The sequence below is a fragment of the Cavia porcellus genome, unplaced genomic scaffold (assembly GCF_034190915.1).
Source record: "Cavia porcellus strain 051 isolate PalLab524CR breed Dunkin Hartley unplaced genomic scaffold, mCavPor4.1 scaffold_25, whole genome shotgun sequence".
Taxonomy (NCBI): domain Eukaryota; kingdom Metazoa; phylum Chordata; class Mammalia; order Rodentia; family Caviidae; genus Cavia; species Cavia porcellus.
The window spans coordinates 30079731-30099288 of NW_026947508.1; the positions used below are offsets into that span (position 1 = coordinate 30079731).

Genomic DNA, 19558 nt, shown 5'->3' on the forward strand with positions numbered 1-19558 from the left:
AATCTCTACCACCACCAGAAAGAGGAAGACAGATACAGGCACAGAGAAAAGCACAGAACAAGATATATATAGAAAATGAGCATGCAATATTATAAATTATAGGGTTACCATGTACAAAAAGTAAAATGTAACCCACAAAAGATGAGTGAAAGCAACTGGAAGAACAATTTATATAAAGTTCTTACGCTGTACAAAAATGGTTTATACTACTTGAAGTTAGAGGGCAGTAAGTTAAAACTTCCAATGGACTGAATGTGCACCCCTCAAAATTCCCAAGTTAAAACCAAATTCCCAACATGACAATATTTGGAAGTAGGGGCTTTGGAAGGTGACTGGGTCATGATGGCTGTCCTGATGAAAGGGATTAGTGTTTATAAAAGAAGCCTAGGTGCTCACTTGAGTCTTCCATCAGGTAAGACTACAATAAGCCATTTATGAATGAGGAAATAGGGCCTTACTTCACTATAACCACAACATTAGTTTTCAGTCAGCAAATCTCCCAGGTCTTGATCTTGGAGTTTTTACCCTCTAAGACTGTGAGCAAGAAATGTCTATTTTTTGAAATCTACTTACTCTATGGTTTTTGGTATAGTAGCCTGAACAGAGTAAGACACATATACAGTAAATCTAAAAAGCAATTCCTAAAAGGTTTGCAAAGAAGTGTAACTATTAAAATAGACATGAAGAGGAAATAAAATCATAAATATTGAATTTAACTCTAAAAGAAGACAGGTAAAAAGCAAAACCATCAGGTAAGCGGTCATTAACCTCCCTATCTCAGAAGTTCAAGATGGGCGGTAAAAACAAATCCAGATGGTCAGATGAAAGAAATATTTTGTGAAAAGCTTAGTGTGGACTTAGAAGACAAATTTTCACGTGGTCTTTCTCCTCTACAAAAAGTTAAATATTGGAAAATTTTAGGTTCCTGCCATGTCCTTTTTCCATTTCTGTATTTGTTGTCTAGTCAATCTCATCAACAGCCACAGCTTCAATGACCACCTATATCACCTAAGTCTAACTAGATCACTAACCCACACCTTTCTCCTGACTTCCTAATAGGTATTTCCAACTATCAACCACACATGGCCAGGAATCTCTCAACATAAACATGTTCAACCTTTATAAAGTGATCTTCAGTTTTCCCTTTTCATTTACAAATACTCTTCACATTATTGCTCCGATCGGAAGCCTATGGAGACATCCTTTCCTAGTCCCTCTTTCTTAGCATCTACAACAAATCTATCACAAAATCTCATAACCTCTGAGATCTAGCTATTTTATACTTGTATTTACAATTTCAGCCAGGGAACCAGTCTTACTATGATTAATGTAACAGTTTCGTTCTAAATGTTGTCCCTTTGTATCCTTTTGTCCCCTTCCACCATTCTCTACTCTGTAGGAAGTTAGGTCTTTGCCATGCAAACCTGAACCTCACTTAAAACCTTTCAATGACTTCTTACTGCATTTCAGAATAAAAACCCAAAATTCTAACTCTACCTCACTGTCTACATTTATTCCCTTAAATGTTCTCTTTCACCTTCTAAGGTTTCCCTAAATTGTTACACTTACAGAGATTACTGATGCCAACTTTATTCTTCCCCTTTAGCTAAACGAATTGAGTCAGCTTTGATATGCTCTTAGTTTAAGCATCACTTATGTTGGAAAGACCTTTCTGATAGTGATAATCAGGTCTGATTGTACTCTAACATACTTCTTTATCATCCTCTGGATTTCTTACACACCTGTAATTATTTGCTTCCTCCTCCATAATGTATTTCCTATCAAAGCAGAAATAGGTTCCACTGGGGCAAGGACATTGCCTATCAATGCAGAACCTAAAATAGTGTTTTTCATATGTAATCACAAATCTGTTGAAAAAAACATCAAGAACTTATTTACAAGGTTACTTCAAACCTCACAATCTGAATGATCTCTATTGCTAACAATGCCAAGAAAATAAGTCAGAATAAAGATCAGAATGATCCAGGTTAACCTGGAGAAAAATGGCTCCGGTCAAGCTGTATGATGCTTGGCCCTGAAAATCTCTAAGCAGTTTCACAGATGTAATTTAATGCAGACTCCTAGGATCCAACCAAAGTAACTAATGGAAGAAAAGAAAAAAAAAAGAATCGCTGTATCTGTGAGCCAGGAATCTAAATTTTAAAAACATTCTAACTAATTTTTATTGTAACTTGAGTTAATCTCCAACACAATTAACCACTACGTACCTACCTGTATCATTCTCCCACTGTGTCATGGTTCATTCCCAAAATCTACCATATATACTATTTTGTTCCTTCCTATCTGGCACATAACATAATTTCAGAATTGCTGTCAACTTCCTCGTTCCTAACTTCTTTTCTTAGATATGAGAAGTAGAGAATGCCTCTAGTAAAGTAGTAACTGAGGTAAACTAGAAGAGTAGAAAATAAAAATTGTAATTTTAAAATTGTATTAACACATTTCTGCCAGTCTGAACCACTAGTTGTATATGAATGACTGTCCCACTGGTGGTTCAGAGCGGCCTACCAGCAAGACATACAAATTATGACCCCACTGTGAACATGTTAAGAAAACTGCAGCTCTGGACATAAAGTTACCTAAGGTTACAATGCTTTCTCTCTTTTTTCAGGAAACTTACTCCAAAAATTTCTAAGGGTCTTAGAAGTATAATAAGACTGTAAATTAGGCCTGTGTTTTTTACCTGGAAAGTGAGCCTGTGTTTCCCCGCATACTACAGATTCACAAATGCTAAAGACTGCCATCTTCAAGGAATCAGCTACAGAGGGTCAGTATGTCTCTAAACTGCCAACATGTATGAATAGTCTGCATTCTGATCTAGCACATTAAGTAACCTGACAGATATTTTGCATTCCAGCCCAGACCATAAAGCACCTTAATCTATGTATGAGCATCTACACTGCTTCCCAAGTGTATTCTTCTCTTTTTACCTAATACATCTTTCTATGTCTTTCACTGACACAATCTGCAATTCTGTTCTGTAGAAAGATCTAAGCCAGTGAACCTACAACCTCCCCTATGGAATGGATGAGTCCATCCTCTTTTTCCTCAGGTCCCTTCTGATAATATCTCCTTTGATGAGCTAGGTAAGAGGTAAACTGAAGCACTGATTTGATAACTTCAGCTCAATGTTTCACTTTCCTTTTAACACTCTGCCCTCTATATGGCTTTCTCTCACTGTAATTGTTTCCCTTTTTAGTGGTCAAAGGTTTCCAAAAATGAGTGCTTACACATTAAAAAAAAAAAAAAAAAAAAGTGCTTGGCTAAAAATGAGTACTTCCATATAAAAGCACTTAAAAGAACTTAGTTTTGCTCCCTTTAAGAAGGTATGGAAAGAGGTGTCATGGTGTATGCCCCAGGACATGCAGTGATTTTATTAGAAATTCCTTTAGGTCAATCTAACCCATTCCTGGGTCAGACAGTTTTAAAACTTGCTCTTCCAGGAAAGCACGTGGACTGCCCCACTCAATGTCTGGAGAAAACCTTTTGCACACAGAAATGTTAAAGCTAATCCTGAAAACACAGAATGAGGAAACAACCTCTGGGTGACACCTGAGGGGGAAACCTCCAAATATGCACATTTTTGGATCCTAACCATACTTGATCAAAGGAAATTCTTCAAACTGATATGTTTATCTTTAATCTCTCCCCTTTTTCTTTCACTCTCCAAACAGAATAAGAAAAGCATGATCTCCCTAAATTATCATGAATCTACTTTTTAGGAGGGCTGGAGGAATCTACCATATTATGAAAATAAAAGAGGCAATTGGGTGACTGGTTTTTGATGCCTGACTGGGTCACCTAAAAACCTTAAGCTAGTAGGAGCCCAGTTTTTTCTTTCTTCTCTTCAATGAAGTTTTCCTTTTTTTTTACTATCCTTCATCTTCTTCCAGTCTGAGCCTGCCATTTATTTCTAGCCCTTTAAAAGGAAAACATAAACCATTTAACTGTGTGTTTCTAAAGGGGTGGTACAGTAAATGACCAAGCACAAGTGAGATAGGAGATTTAGGGTGTGGCAAAGCTGGCTGAGAAAGTAGGCATGACTTGTTAATTGCAAGACCCCAGAACACATGCTCCAAACAGTTCCCAAAGCCTGGCATGTGAGTTTCTGGAGAGAACCTGAGGAGCATGGTCTAGACCTGACACTAGCCTGAGGCATGGGATCCCAGCACCCTCTCTCAGGACCCATATGTAGAAGTTCTCCTAGGTTTCCTTGAGATTTTTACAGTATTAAAGGTCACAGATGCCAAGAAGAGCTGGCTGGCTATCATGGCTTTCCTCACAACAGCCCACCCTGCCTTCTCCTTCTTCTTATTTCTTCCTCTTTTACTTGGTCCAAGCTCATTTTGCAGAGCCAGTGTCTCTCTCACACTCAACTATTATTTTTTCAAATAAACTTTGCTACTGCTTTTTGGTCACTTATTTTTTTGTTTGAGACAATAACCTGGAATCCACCTGCAGAAAGGGAAGCAAGTAACCCAAAAACTTAGTAACATTTAACTGGGAGCCACTTTTAGAAGAAGCTACCTAATAAGAGAAGTGTCTAAGATGTGAGGCAAAAAAGTCCCCACACTGTCAGTGACAATGGGGGAGGGGGAACTTTACCTGATGGTGGCTGGCGTGTCTACTGATCTCCTCCTCTCTATAGCAGCTGGGTGTCCACCCAGTAGCCACTGCTACCTGGCTTATTGTACCACATTATACAAGCAAGGCCCAAATTTCCCCTGACAAAGCTCTGCTGAGGGGAAATTCTGCCTAAGCCTAAGGAATACACACGTAGGGCCATGCTGCAGGGATGCATTACCCATTAGTGACATACAAGGCAAGAAGGCTTAGCACCAGGGATGGCACCATCACAGAGGGGATGAAGGGAAATGGAATAGTGCCGGAGATGACATCACCGCACAGTGGACGCAGTGAGGACACAGTATGCTCAGGACAACTCCAATGTTGCCAAAGCTGAATACTTGGTTTCCTAGGGTCCTAGTACCCTTTTCTCTGCCACTTCCCACAGCACCGGGCTCTCATGTCAGTTTGTTTTCTTGCGTTTCTTTGTTCTTTTTTTTTTTTTTTTTTTTTAATTTTCTTGCAATAATCTAAGCCTTGTGTTTATCTCCCCCACTTTAAAACAAAACAAAACAAAAACATGAAAGCCTTTGTAACTAGTCTACAATAAGGAACCTTTGGACTTTCTTATGTAACTATGCAGACTTTCCACGAAGTCTTCACATAACTTATCATTCCCTAGAGATCTTAGAAGTGACTTTCTAAGAAAAATATAGCCCTTATGCATGACTTTTTTCCTTCCTTTCTCATTTATTAAAGACACAAGAAAACCCAGATATGCTTAGAAACAGATTTCCGCATGATAGCAGGGACACCCAGACAGCAGTCAAGACAGAAAATTGGGGCAGTACTGTTGCCATCTCTGGGTAAACTTGGATGTGCCCACTGCCTGACCTTAAGAAAATTAGAAATCACCAGGTTGTCAGATACCAGGGTAACTAGGTTGAGCTAAATTGTTTGATCCCAGGAAAATTAGTCAGATTGTTGTATGACCCAGGAAAAGCAGTGTTACCATATCCTAGAAAGTTGGGGTAAGTGGAAGCTATCTGATCAAGGAAAAACATCTAAAAGAATACTGTCTTTTCTCTTTTCAGAAATATACACGGGAGATCTTGGAGATGCACATTATTTTAGGACATCATGCATCACTCAGTGTATAGCCCCAAAATGTCACCATAGCGTATATTTTACAAAACTGGAACTGTCTCAAAACAGAAATTTTTTTCTTTAATCAATGTTGATTTTTCTAATTCAGGGCCTGTCCTCAGTGTACATTAAAGAGTGTAAAGACATGGTCTCAAATTTGACTTGTTTGAAACAATGAGAGAAAATGAACAAAGATTCTATCTGGCAATCTGTAGCTCTTCTCTTTCCCCTTCTAACTCTTTTATCAGTTTAATTCTGTAACGTTAGACTAACTATAGAGTGCTATAAAAATTGTTATGATTTATGAATTGGTACAGCCAAGGAAGCATTCTGACTACTTTACTTGTAATTTAAACTACAAAAAAATGAACTATTACATTCCAAATGACCAATGCATCTAGAAGTGCACTTTGACTTAATGTAATTGTTTTATGTGTCACATAAGTTCGTTTCTGGGTTTTTTGATTTTTTTTTTTTTTTGGTCTTTCTTCTAAGTGTTTTTTGTAATAACTGGCTAAAGTGTCTACACTGCTCCATTTACTACATTGTTTTAAAACTCAACTGATTTTGGTTTTTTCCTTTTAAAAATATTTATAGACAGCTGGCTTAATGCTTCGATTTCTTACTAAACAAAACAAAAACAATTATACAGATATTCAAGAGCTAACAAATCTGCTTGGGATTAAGAAAACAAGAAAATTCAACAGAGGTCTCTTTAAAACCTAGTCACTGTTACAGGATTATTGGATTCCACTTGCAAATAAAATCTATGAAATTTGGTAATATCAGGGTTATATACATATGATATTGGTTAATGTACAGATTGTTCTGTTTACTAACCTTTAAAAAATTATTTAAAAAATGAGAAAAGGAAAGAATGGAAACAAAGCTTTTGTAAATAGAGAGGGAAAGAGGCATTGGGGGGGGGAAGCAAGATATATCACGCACAGGTACAAATTCCCTATGTTGAATGTGATCATTACATATACATAATATGTATCAATAAATTTAAAAATAAACAGATTCTGCTAAAATCCCAAAAATTCACTTTAAATTGGCTTACAGATAATTAACCCAAATGCCTTCTATTCACATGACCTAAATAAATCTTTAGCAAACAAATTAAATTAAATTGGTTGATAAAAGTAAATATTATCTTTAAAACTGTTAACACAGCCAATTGTGATGGCACCTGTTTGTAATCCCAGCATTTGGGAAGCAGAGGCAGACTGCCTCAAGCTTAAGGCCAGTCTGGGTTGCATAGTGAGTTCAAGGCCAGTCTGAAATACACAGCGAGACACTGTCGCTAAAAGAAAAAGAAAATGAAAGAAAGAAAGAAAAGAATACTCTTAGTTTCTTGAGATCTATAAAATACACTATACTATATCTGGGTTTTCAGAGTTATTAATAATGTAAAATGGAAAGGCTTAAGATTATATTCTTCATAAGGTTATCGAGTTAAATGTATAATACTACATAAAAGATTATTGCATACTACTAAGTTGGTTATAATTAAAAGTTTAAAGAGTTCTTTATGTTTAAAGCAATAAGGTTTCCTACTAAAAATATTGATGTGCTCATCAATGTGTTCTTGCTAAAAATTTACAACTACCTCAGGAAAGAAAGGTTTTACTTTTTATCAAAATAATTTCTTACGTTTTCTGCTGTTAGGATTTTAATTTTTTATGAAATTGAGTTTAAGAGAGTCAAATGTCATTCAGGTGTTTCTTTTTTGTAAAGTCTTAAGTGATCAATTTATAACTGGTCAAATAAACAATTCTTTTAGATTACACTGCATTTGGTGTTCTTTCTACACACACACACACACACACAGCAACAGATATAGATATACACAAATACACACATCTAAGTACTAAACAGACTGTATGTGAGCCTTGTGTAAATGTGCAAAGTTTACAGTTGAAGTACATAAGTTGAATACAAAGTAATCAATAAATATTCTTTTGTATAATTGCACTGTATCTAGACTTTAAACAAAACAATCAAAACTTTTGACAGTTCTTTTTTTTTTTTTTAACATTTCTTTTTATACTTGGTACAATGCCAAAAAAAAAATCTCAGTGGGACAGTCCTGCCATTTAAAACAATCTATATCTACTCAGTTGAACTAAACAATATTTTGTTAATGTATAAAAGAGATCCACTTGTGTTTGATAAGGCTCTCTATAGGCATAAGCACTGTTTCTTGAACTTACAGAAGGTCTAAAGCTATCCTTTGACTCCTGTCAGTGTTGTTATCCTACACAGACCTGTTAAAGGATTCTAAATTTTGCCTCATGAGTAGAAGCTAAGTTAGTATATATAAAAAAACCTTCTAGGAAGCCATGATGATAATTATTGCTAACTTCTTTGTATGTTAAAACATATTTATGCTCCTCAGGCATAAGTTTTCTAAAATATGAAGTTTAGGTAAATACCTTACCATACTGTTGTCTTTCACATTAAAATTACTTGCAATGACAAAAACATAACTTTTGTAACGTTAAGTGTCTTATGACCATCATTTCTGAGCAAAGATTTTTCAAAGTCAATGGTCCTGGAATAGTAATGTCAGTCACAACTGTTATTCTAAAGTGTTGGATATGATACATTTGCAGCTGTCAGCTGCAAAAACATTTCTCAAAGCTTCAATGATACCTATTCTGTCTCTCTTTCATCTTTATGTTTGACTTTCTTTAAAATATATGCAGCCAAATTTACAGAAAGGACTCTAACAAATATTCAGGCCCCCATATCTCAACATTAAGTCTATCTCTAATCTCATCCTAATGCCAGGGGTAGGGCCAAGAGGCAAAACAGAGGGACCTAGGCCCCAAAATCAGGTACCCCACACTCTAATACCTATAGATTCTATAACTCTAGCATTAAGTCTAACCATATCCAACATTCCCAATGCCAATTGGGTCGCTAAGAAACAAAATCAGAGGACCTGGACCCCATAAATGTTTCTTTGCCCAGGGTACTAGATTTGCTTTTACTATTATAAAGATTTGCTTTTGCTGTTGGCTGTTTTCTGCTATTATTTTGCAGGAGTATAGTTTCTCTGTATACAACTTAAGTATTTTAAATGACACACATTATGCGTAAGACAGATCAGATATGATGCTAATTCCTGTTAATAGTAACTTTCATTAATATATGTGCTGCTGAAGCAAGCACAGCTAACCCTCATTAAGTAAGCTAATCGTTCTTCAGTTTCATTTTATATTTCATTTTTATATTTGTATGTATCATACCCCACTATTTGGGGGGAAAATTACAATAGGTAGGATTAGGACTCATTATTCCCATCTTAAGAGTGATGTAAACTAACTTGGATGCTCAACAACTGAGAATTAGAAACCAAAAGTAAAAAAATCAAAAAAACCTATAAAAATGCTACAAAGGGCCAGGAATTTAGTTCAGAGACTCAAGTACATGCCTGATAAGTGAAAGGTTGTGAGTTCAATCCTCAGTACCAGAAAAAAATATAAATAAATAAAAAAGATGATACGAGGACTCTCAATATTCTGGTCTTCACCTTCCATAGTCAGCCAGTCAGCCAGGGACCAACAGAACAAAAAGATCCTGGAACTCCACAGAATCAACCAACCTCTCAAATGGGAAACCTGAGGACCCCACTAGGAGCCAGTCAATGTGGTTTCTGCAAGAGGAGGGTCCCCAGAGAGGAGAATATCCTGCTTGCTTTCCAGAGAAGTGACTTGGTCAAGACCTTGTCCCATCCTAGCAGATGATACAACTGGTAGAACCAGGAGGCTCCCCACAAGGCCCCAAAAGTAGCATCTGAGAGCCCTGATTGTCCTTAATAGAAAGGAAAAAGATTAATTTTGATTGACAAAGTCTTCTTTTGTCTTGATCTTTAAATATCCAGTAAGAAAGTATAACTGAAAAGAGTAAATACTGTTAACAAAAATATGAAAACAGAGCTACATTGAGCTAAAAAGAAATTCTAAACACACCACTTGATACAAAATCTACTCAAGAAAAAAATACCAAAACATAAAAAACCACCACGAGAGGTCCAGATTCCCAGTCCCACTACCTCTTCCAATGTGTCCCTCACCCTTTCTTAGGTACTGTCATTATGTTATTTTGATGTACGTTCAAATATCCCTTGGGTAAAGATTGGGCTTCATGTATAGGTTTGCCTGTAAGACAAAAATGCCAATGTAAATATTCTAGTAACTAAGCTTTATTACTGTATTGGTATAAACTTCCTCTTATCTACTCCACACTTTGTAGTTTGTGCTAGCTGGAGCCAATCACAACAAAGATCTTTAGATCTACAAACCAGGGGCCAACTCCTAGATTCTGAGCCCTGTAATAAGAATTTTAATGGCCCAATGGTCACACAAGAGCACAGATCCCTTTCACTTAATTTATTCCTTCATCACTGTAATTAAAAATTGGAAGATACTTTTATTGGCAAAACAGGATACACACCTCAGGACAAATGGAGGTTAATATTAAACATAAAAGGCTCATCCAAAAGCTGCCTAATTCTGTCTGACTTCTGCTACCTTGAAGGGGTCACTATTCACCGTAACTTTACATTTAATTTTTTGCTCTTGCTTAATATGCTGATAAAGTTGGAGTTGCTTATTTGTTTTGAGACAAGGTCTCATTATGCAGTTCAGATTGGTCTACTACTCACTTTGTAGCCCAGGCTGGCCTTGAATTCCCAGCAATCTTCCTGCCTCAGCCTCCTGAGTGCTGGAATTATAGGCATGCACCACCACACCCGGTGCTTATAAAGTCTTTATTTTCACAATTCAACAGCATCAAGTCAAGCTGTGTTATTATCAATGCAAAACATTATGTATAGGGGGCTGGGGATTTAGGTCAGCGGCATAAGCGCCTGCCTTGCAAGCAGGCAGTCGCGAGTTCGATCCCCAGTAGCGGTAAAAAATGAAAAAGACAAAAAAAAAAAAAATTATGTATATACTCCCTACAACTCTAAATTTCAGTTAAGTTGCTAACCACCTTGCCTTCTTTTTCAAAATACCGAAGGATAACACAACAAAACTCGATCCTTCTAAGTCTCATGTAGATAAATCAGGACTAGACTGCCAATCCTCAGCTAGGAAGGGTCAGTATCTCATATATCTTAAAGCAGCCATAGACAACGGATCTTTGGGCCTTAAGCCTCTCAGCATCCCTTAAAGGGGGCAGGTGGGGAAGGGACTCAAGATATAAATAAAGGTAAGTGGAAAAGAAACAAGGAAAATCATTTTAACTACAATTGTACTTTTAAGAAAATTTGGGTTGGGGATATAGCTCAGTGGCACAGCTCCTGCCTGGTCATGAGTTCAAGTCTCAGTCAAAAAAAAGAAAAAAAGAAAATAACAGCTAGATGTGCTGGTGCACACCTGTAATCTCAGCATTTGGGTGGCCAAGACAGGAAGATCATTGCCAGTTAGAGACCAACCTGGGCTACAAAGTGAGCTCAAGGCCAACATGAACTGCATAGGGAGACCCTGTCTCAAAATGACAAAGAAAGAAAGAAACAAACAAACAAAGGTAATTGAAGCTTTAGAACAAAGTTATCCAACGTTACAATACTTTTCTTTCTCCTTCCAGGAAGTTTACTCCAAAAAGTCCTAAGGGTCTTAGAGATATCACAAGCCTATAAATTAGTCTTATGCATTCCCCCTATATTATGGATTTGCAAATGCCAAACACTGCCATCCTCAAGGAACCAGCACTACAGAAGTTAGCATGTCTCTAAACTTCAAACATACATGAATAGTCTGCATTCTGATCTAGCCTACTAAATAAGTAACTTAATAGACACTAGGAACACATATACTAAATGTTTTAAGGACCCCTCTTCCCCAAGGACACATAAAATACTCCCAGACCCAGGACATCTATGAGTCTACTCTCCCCTCTGAGTGTATCCTTCTCATTTTTCTATGCCTCTCGCTGACAATTCATTTTTTATTGTTTTGTTGAGTTCTGGGTTTTTCTGAGACAGGGTCTATGCAGTTCAGGGTGTCCCTGAACCACTAGGTAGCCCAGGATGGTTTCGAACTCACAGTGATCTTCCTGCCTCAACCTCCTAAATGCTGGGATTACAGGTGAGTGCCACCACACTCTGCTTACAATTCTTTTCTGTAATATAAATCAGCAAATCTACACCCTACTCCACAGGTGGGGCAAGCTGAAGTCACTGTCTCCTCTTTGAAAGGGACCTCTTCAGATGCTACCTGGTGGGACTACCGAATACTAATCCACTTAGTAAACTTCATGATTTCCTTCAATGTGTTTTTACTTTAAAATGTGTCCCTTGAAGTTGTACAATTACAGTGCACTAGTCAAAAGTTTCTTTAATTTTTCTGTCTGACTACACTATTAATTTGATGTAAGGCTTGTTTCTAATTGTATTCATTTTAGGATTTTCTTTCTTCATTTCTTGGTTTTTTCAAATATGTAAAACATGTAAAAAAGTATACTCAAAGTCCTTTTTCCTTCTATATTCCTTCTGCCTCAGTCCCATATAATTTATCTCATAAAGGCAATTATATTTGGTACATTTTTAGTTCATACAACACACCTAAATTTCTTTTTTTTTTTTTTTTTTTTTTTGTCTTTTTCATTTTTATCGGTACCAGGGATCGAATTCACGACCGCCTGCTTGCAAGGCAGGTGCTTATGCCGCTGAGCTAAATCCCCAGCCCCACACCTAAATTTCTTTATACAATAAACAAATATATAATTTTCTTCAGACAAAAATGTAGCATAATACATCCATACATGATACTTTTGTATTTTTCCTCCCTTAAATTAATTTAAACTCCTAAATTAACTTAATAGGTTAATTTTCCTAAGTAAGGCAAGTAGTATAAAATTTTAATTCCTTTTCTGAAATTCCAAAATCATTCCATTATAGAATACCTAGATTTACTTTTAATAATATACTTTTAAAGATCCAACTCAACTTCTCAATATAGTACTTATTCTTTGTACCATTCACTTCATTTTTTATTTAAAAGAGAAAAAATAGAAACAATGATACAGAACTTCAGAACATAACAGGAAATTAATATACTGTGTATTGTTATCTTCAAAGTAGTTGCTCAGTTTATAAAATATAGGCATGAAAACTCGATCACATATTATAAGCACAAATTGTTTTCAATTAACTGAAAGAGATTAGTATAATTCTCTTAGCTATCTTGAATAAATAAATACATATATATATATATTCTTTTCCATTCCTTTTCTCCTTTCCATCCCACTTGTTCTTACTCTTTGAGCAGTTTTTTCCTTTAAGAGTATCTACTGCAGATTTTGGGACTTATTTACTCTTTCAGTTTCTTACACTAGAAGACAATATGACATTTATGTATGTGAGTTTTGATTTATTTCATTTATGAGTATGAGCAAGAGCGGTCTCTAGCTGCATCCAATTACCTATAAAAAGATTCAAGTTTATCCTTTCTCCTTCTTTATAGCTGAGTAGTACTTCACTGTACAGAAATACATCTTTTTTATCCATTCCTCGGATCGTGGGTGTTTAGATTGTTTCCAACATTTAGCTGGTTCAAATTGTGCTGCTATAAACATTGGTGCACATATATAGCTGTCGTATGATGTTTTTAATTCTTCTGGGAAAATACCCAGAAGAGAAATAGCTGGGTCATAGGAGGCATACAATCCTAGTTTTTTGAGCAATCTCCACAATGATTTCCACAGTGGTTGTACAACTCTACATTCCCACCAACAGTGGAAAAGGATTCCTTTTTTCTCACAGCCCCACCAGCAATTGTTACTGGTTAATTCCTCGATGACAGTCATTCTCTCTGGGGTGAGGCAGAATCTGCATTCAATAATGTTGGATGTTTTTTCATATATTTATCTGCCATTTATTATTTCTTCATTTGAGACATGTATATTCATCTCAGATGCCCATTTTTAGACTGGGTCTTTGAATTTGAGGGGCCTGATTTTTTTTCAATTCTTTATATGTTCTAGACAGAAGTCCTCTGTCCGAGGGACAGAGGCTAAAATTTTTTCCTGTTCTGTGGGTTGTCTTTTCACTCTGTTAGTGATTTCTTTTGGTATACAAAAACTTTTTAATAAGAGATCCCACTGGCTGATTCTTTGAAGAACATCTTGTGCAGTTTGGTTTTTGTACATGAAACCATTCACTTTAGAACTTCATCATACTCCCTTATAACCTCTCATTGACTGTACCCTCAGTTAACATCTTTACTAGATTGCTTAAATAATGGACATACTGGTTATGACCCACACACAGGTGTGCCCAGTCAACTATTTATAGAATAGCTTTCCACATTACTCTATTAAACAGCTTTTGATACAACATTATAATTAGTTTACATGTATCCTTCTTGACCCAATAAAGATTATGGACTCCCTTAGGCACTGTAATGGTTGATAAATTGTGTCAACTTGAGAAGTTTACAAGTTTAGCTAAGTGTCTCAGTAAAGGGTCAGGCTCTTACTCTGTAAACATTCTCATCCTATACAAAAGGAGGGCACTAAGATGGTGTGAGTCCTACACTTGCCCTAGCTCAGGTAGTCTGCTTACAGTATAAGAAAGGGAAAGAGGATTGCTCATCCCACCCCACTTTTGCTGATTTTGCTGTCGTAGTCTTTTCTGCCTGAACTGCTGCCACGCTTGGGGTCAGATGATTATGGACTGAAACCTCAACAAATTGTGAGCTAAACAAACCTTTCCTTAATTTTGGGTGTCAGGTATTTTGTCTCACCAATGAGAAAAAAGTTAACTGAAACAGAAGCCCTGTGCTAAGCTTCTTAGTATGGGTAAAGCATAGCACAATACTGCACAAGAACAAACAGAAAATCTTTTCAATCTAGTAAGTGAAAAACTATAAATTAGCTGAAAAGAGAACACGATTTAGATCAGAGATTCCCAATTAGTAGTCTACAGGCTGAATACAGACAATAGACTTATGTTTTAAGTACCTATAGAGTAAGTATTTAAGAAAACTAGAATTGGCAACATTAAAAAATTACACAGAAAAATCCAGATGCTTTGCTTCTGTTGGGAGAAAAATTGGAATTATTGTGCCATATGCCCTGAAAGGTAAGAATTAATGAGAACAAAATTACTCCTTTCACACTAGATAAGCACTCTTCAGTTTGGTTCTTTTTTACATTACTTCACCTGTCAGGCATTTACACCTATTATGTTTACGGCCACTGATAAAGACTCATGAAATGGGCCGGAATATAGCTCAGGGGTGGAGCCCTTTCTTGCATCTCCAAGGTCCTGGTTGCTATCTCTTGCACTACAAATAAATAAATGACAGAAGCAAAGACCAATGAATTCTGGTGGGCTTTCTTATTCAAAGTTTAGCCATTTCTACTCTCTTATCATCATATTCTTCCATTGCCAAACAAGGTCATCAAAATCTCTCTCATCCCAAATCTGACCAAAGAAAGCTATAATGCTTAGGAGTAAAGACAAAGCTCTGACAAAGCACCACAAATGGCTTATTTAATGGGTCAAACATTAATCCCAGGCACGGTGATGAATGCCTATAAACCCAGCACTCAGGAGGAGTGCCACAAATCCAAGGCTAGCGTGAGCTACTCTGTCTCAAAAAGATAAACAAAAAAAAATTTTTTCCCCTCCACTGACAGTGTGTAAAATGCACTTACCTAAAGTATACTGTTAACAATCACTTCTTATATTATGAGAGCCAATTAAAAGAGTTTATTTTGTCAAATTGAATTCAATAAATTTTTTTTACTACTGATTAAGAACATGGGCAATGAAATCTCCAAATCTACCATATCTGGCACCAAATCTTGACTCTACCATTTTCTAGATGAGAATTTCAACAGTTACTTAACTTCTCAAACCTTCAGTTTCCTTAACTTTAAAATGTGAACAATAATATCTACAAACTACTCTGTGGTTTAAGACAATGATACAAAGCCCTCAGAATAGCTCCTGATACACAGAAAACTGAAAATCCAACTACCACTTGGATATTCACCTTCAGAAACAAAAGCTATTGAAATAAGATCTCTGAGGGAAAACACCCCTAAGTTTTACAGTACTGTTTGAATAAGGTATGTGGATACACAAAAAAGAGATACATATTTAATATATGAGCTAAAGTAACAGGGTAATGCCAACTCAACGAAGGGCAAAAGAATATCTAAGGAGAAATAAGAGGACAACAAAAGCAAAACATCTAAGTGTTTATTTCTCAAGGTAACTAGTAAGTAGGAAAGAACAAGAAAAATGAGCATAAGATGAAAATAACAAAACAAAGTAGATAGGTCAATTGAAAGTAGTCATCATAATGTAGTTCCAACCATATGTACTGAAGCTTACTATAAAGAAAGCACTGTGTGCTAAGGCATGGAAAACACAAAGAGGTACACAAAAAGTTTAGTGTGCTACAATTCCTTCCCATAAGACGTGTGATTAGCTGTCACAGCAAATAGCACATGATCAATCAGCAAATGTCTTTCATAAATGTAATCAAATGATAAGACAAACACATTAAAATAGGAAGGATTAAGAGAAAATAAACAATATCATCTGGAAAATGTATACCTCAAACTGTATTCTCCACATGAATACACATGCACAGATATATGTCACATAGCACACAACTGGGTAATGCTACATAAGAAATGAATAAAACGTGCTAAGACAAAACAAAGTAAGTTGTATTATTTGTTGCACAACATAAGCTAACTAATATAATGGTATATTAATCAGTTTCTTTTTTTTTTTTGACCGGTAGCAAGGATCAAACTCACGACCACATGCTTGCAAGGCGGGCACTTAGCTACTGAGCTAAATCCCCAGCCCCATATTAATCAGTTTCTTAAAGAAAAGGTTGATTCCAGGGCTGGGACAAAGAAGGTATGAGGTGATCCTAGAACATCTCTTGGTACCACAAAAGAAGGCGGCATCAAATTAAAAAAAAAGCATAGGACCAACCTGTACTAGTTTACAATGGTCAAAGCTACAATTTGAATGACAGTGACAGCACAAAGATAAAATAAATATCCTAAGTACAACATATTACAAATAAAAGAACAAAGAAGAGCAAAACAACTCTTATGAAAGAATATTAATAAATATAGAAGAAATGGGAAAAAAGTCATTACTGGAAGACAGTACACTTTTCTTGAATTATTACCTACCAATGAATGCTAAAACAGGCAAAAGTTTAAGAAGAAACAAGATATTTGCAGGCACTCAAAGAAAGTATCTTCTCCAGTGATACAGTGAAGAAACCTGGCAAACATCACCTAGAGAACCATGATTAGCATTACCAATAGGACATACTGACACTATGTACCATGTGACATGCAGAGAGTATATTATCATCCCTTCAAATGCAGTATACCTCCATCTAATCATGAAAAGTTATCAGACAAATCCACACTGAGAGAAACTGCAAAATATCTAAGAAACTGCAAAATATCTAACAATTACTTATCAAAAGTGTCATGGTCATAAAAGAATCCCCCAAAAAAGGGCCACTGAAGAACGTTTACAAATTGGAGGAGTCTAAGGAGACATGACAAGTAAATGCAATATAGATTCTGGATTGGATCCTGGAACGTAAGTGGCAAAACTGATGAAATGTCAATAATAGCTATGGTTTATTCAGTAGTTAATATTAATGTCTGAAGGGATGGATATGATAAAAATGTTATATGTATATATTTAAAAGCCACAATGAAACCAAGTACTTTGTAAAAAAAAAAAAAATACATAACACACACTGGTATCCAATTCATAAATGCTTTTGTTTGCAAACAATTTGACTGCAAACAGAAGCATTGGTAAAATTCTGTTGTTTGTAAACTCTCCATCAGATGACAAACACAACCGCATCCATCTTTCCCATACAAACAAATATGGCCATCTTTTCCACAATCACAAAAAAAATTAAGTTCATAAATTGAGGTACCACTTTACTAATAAACTATATATGGGAAGGGAAAAACAGTAACATCTAATCAATAATACATCAATATTATTTTTTTGGTTTTTTAATTATTCTATTGCTATGCAAAGTCTTAACATTATAGGAAACTAATGAAGCATACAGTTCAAGAGATTTCCTGTACTACTTACGTAACTGCTGTAAGTCTAAAATTCACTCAAAATAAAGTTTTTTTAAAAATATATGAATGATGAAACAGTATTAGTCACACCACCATATTGTTTTTTTTACCTTGACTCACTAGCAACTTATCTGAACTGTTGGCATTGTGAGCTACTGGAGATAATATTCTGACTGTTTTTATTGTCTGCTCTTAGTCTAATAATACAATAAAACTCTAATAATGGTTTACCAAATATTTAATCATCTAAATTTAAACATTCCATTCTGACATCCTAAAAACGAAGAGCAATCAGAATTTCATCTTCAATTATATAAGCTTCCTCAAAGCTTTACTTTCATCAGCACTCAATACTGTTATCATTACTTAATGCACAAAAATAGTAATTTAAATAAAATCCTTACCTTCCAACCACTGCCAGCCTCTCTATAATATGGGAAGTTATCACAAATCCACTGGTAAATTTCACTTAAAGTCATTTTCTTTTTGGGTGAGCTATTAATAGCAAATGTAATGAGGCTGGCATAACTATATGGAGGTTTTCCATCTTTGTGCTGTTGAACTTCTTGCTGGTCTAGAGTTGTATTTGGGTCAAGGAGTGCATTCTTCTTAGAAATTCCTGTTCCGTGTGCATTTTGTGCCGCATCAGATTTTTGGATGGCTGCTCTCATGGTGAGCTGTGGTAACCAGTCCATAGATGTTAGGCTGCTCTCCAGTTCAGATGTCATCCTGAAGGTAAATAGACTCCTTAGTCAGTATCAATGAAAGACCCCCTGCTTCTCAAAAGAATCCAATATTCACAAATCTAGTTGTTCCAAAGTGAGGGAAAGTCTGAGTTAAATCTGGAGGAAAAAGATTGAGTATGTTAATGACCAAACCAAGTATTTAAAGGATCAACATTTCCAATCTTTTTTCTTAATTTGCTTCTCTTCAAAACATAACAAACACATTTTGAAAGTGTTTATAATACATATACACAAAGTGGTGTTGATGGTAATCTTTCTGCAAAAGAATGTCTGCCACTTTAATAGGGCAACAAGATCTTGGTACACAAAACTTGGTCTGCAGTACAGCTCTTTACTCACCAAACTACCACAAGCCCTTAAAAACTTAAGACTATCCATCTGTACCTCAATTTCTTTTATGCAAATTTTAGGGGACTCATACCAACAAAAGAGTACCAAAAGTAAGCTAGAGGCATAAAGTCAGAAAGGTAATTGAGAAATAGAATTTGCATGGAGCAAAAAAAGATACTGAGCAGGTGGGAGGTAGGAAGAGTAAACCAGCACAGACAAGAATAGCAAAAAGACAACCTAGCTGGGGGAGTTAAGAGAAAAGAGGAATGCAAAGTCAAGGACACTGGTGAGCATATGAAAAGGAGGAGAGGCAGTACCAGGCAGTAATTAAAAAAAAAAGCAAAGAAACCAGCTTATAAAAACTAATTAAAGATCTGGGAGTATAAAAGAGATTAAATCAGATAAATGGCCAGAGAGAAAAGCAGCATTTCAAGCTCAATGACAGGCTTGGGCAAATGTCCAGTAATCTAGATTCACTAATATATTTATCTTCAAGGCTAAAATATTCAGACTGTTACCACTCGAAGAAAATAATATAAAATCTGCAGAGTTAACATATATTCTAGAAAAACTATTTTGAGAATTAAAGATGAGAATACAGAAAGAAAGCCTGACAGCTCACACTGAAATTG

General features: G+C 35.9%; 1 pseudogene; it reads right to left on the reverse strand.

The window, feature by feature from the left end:
* Window positions 1-18325, reverse strand: part of LOC134470271 (zinc finger protein 684-like) — an 82537-nt pseudogene extending 64212 nt beyond the window's left edge.
* Between the last annotated feature and the right edge of the window lie 1233 nt (window positions 18326-19558).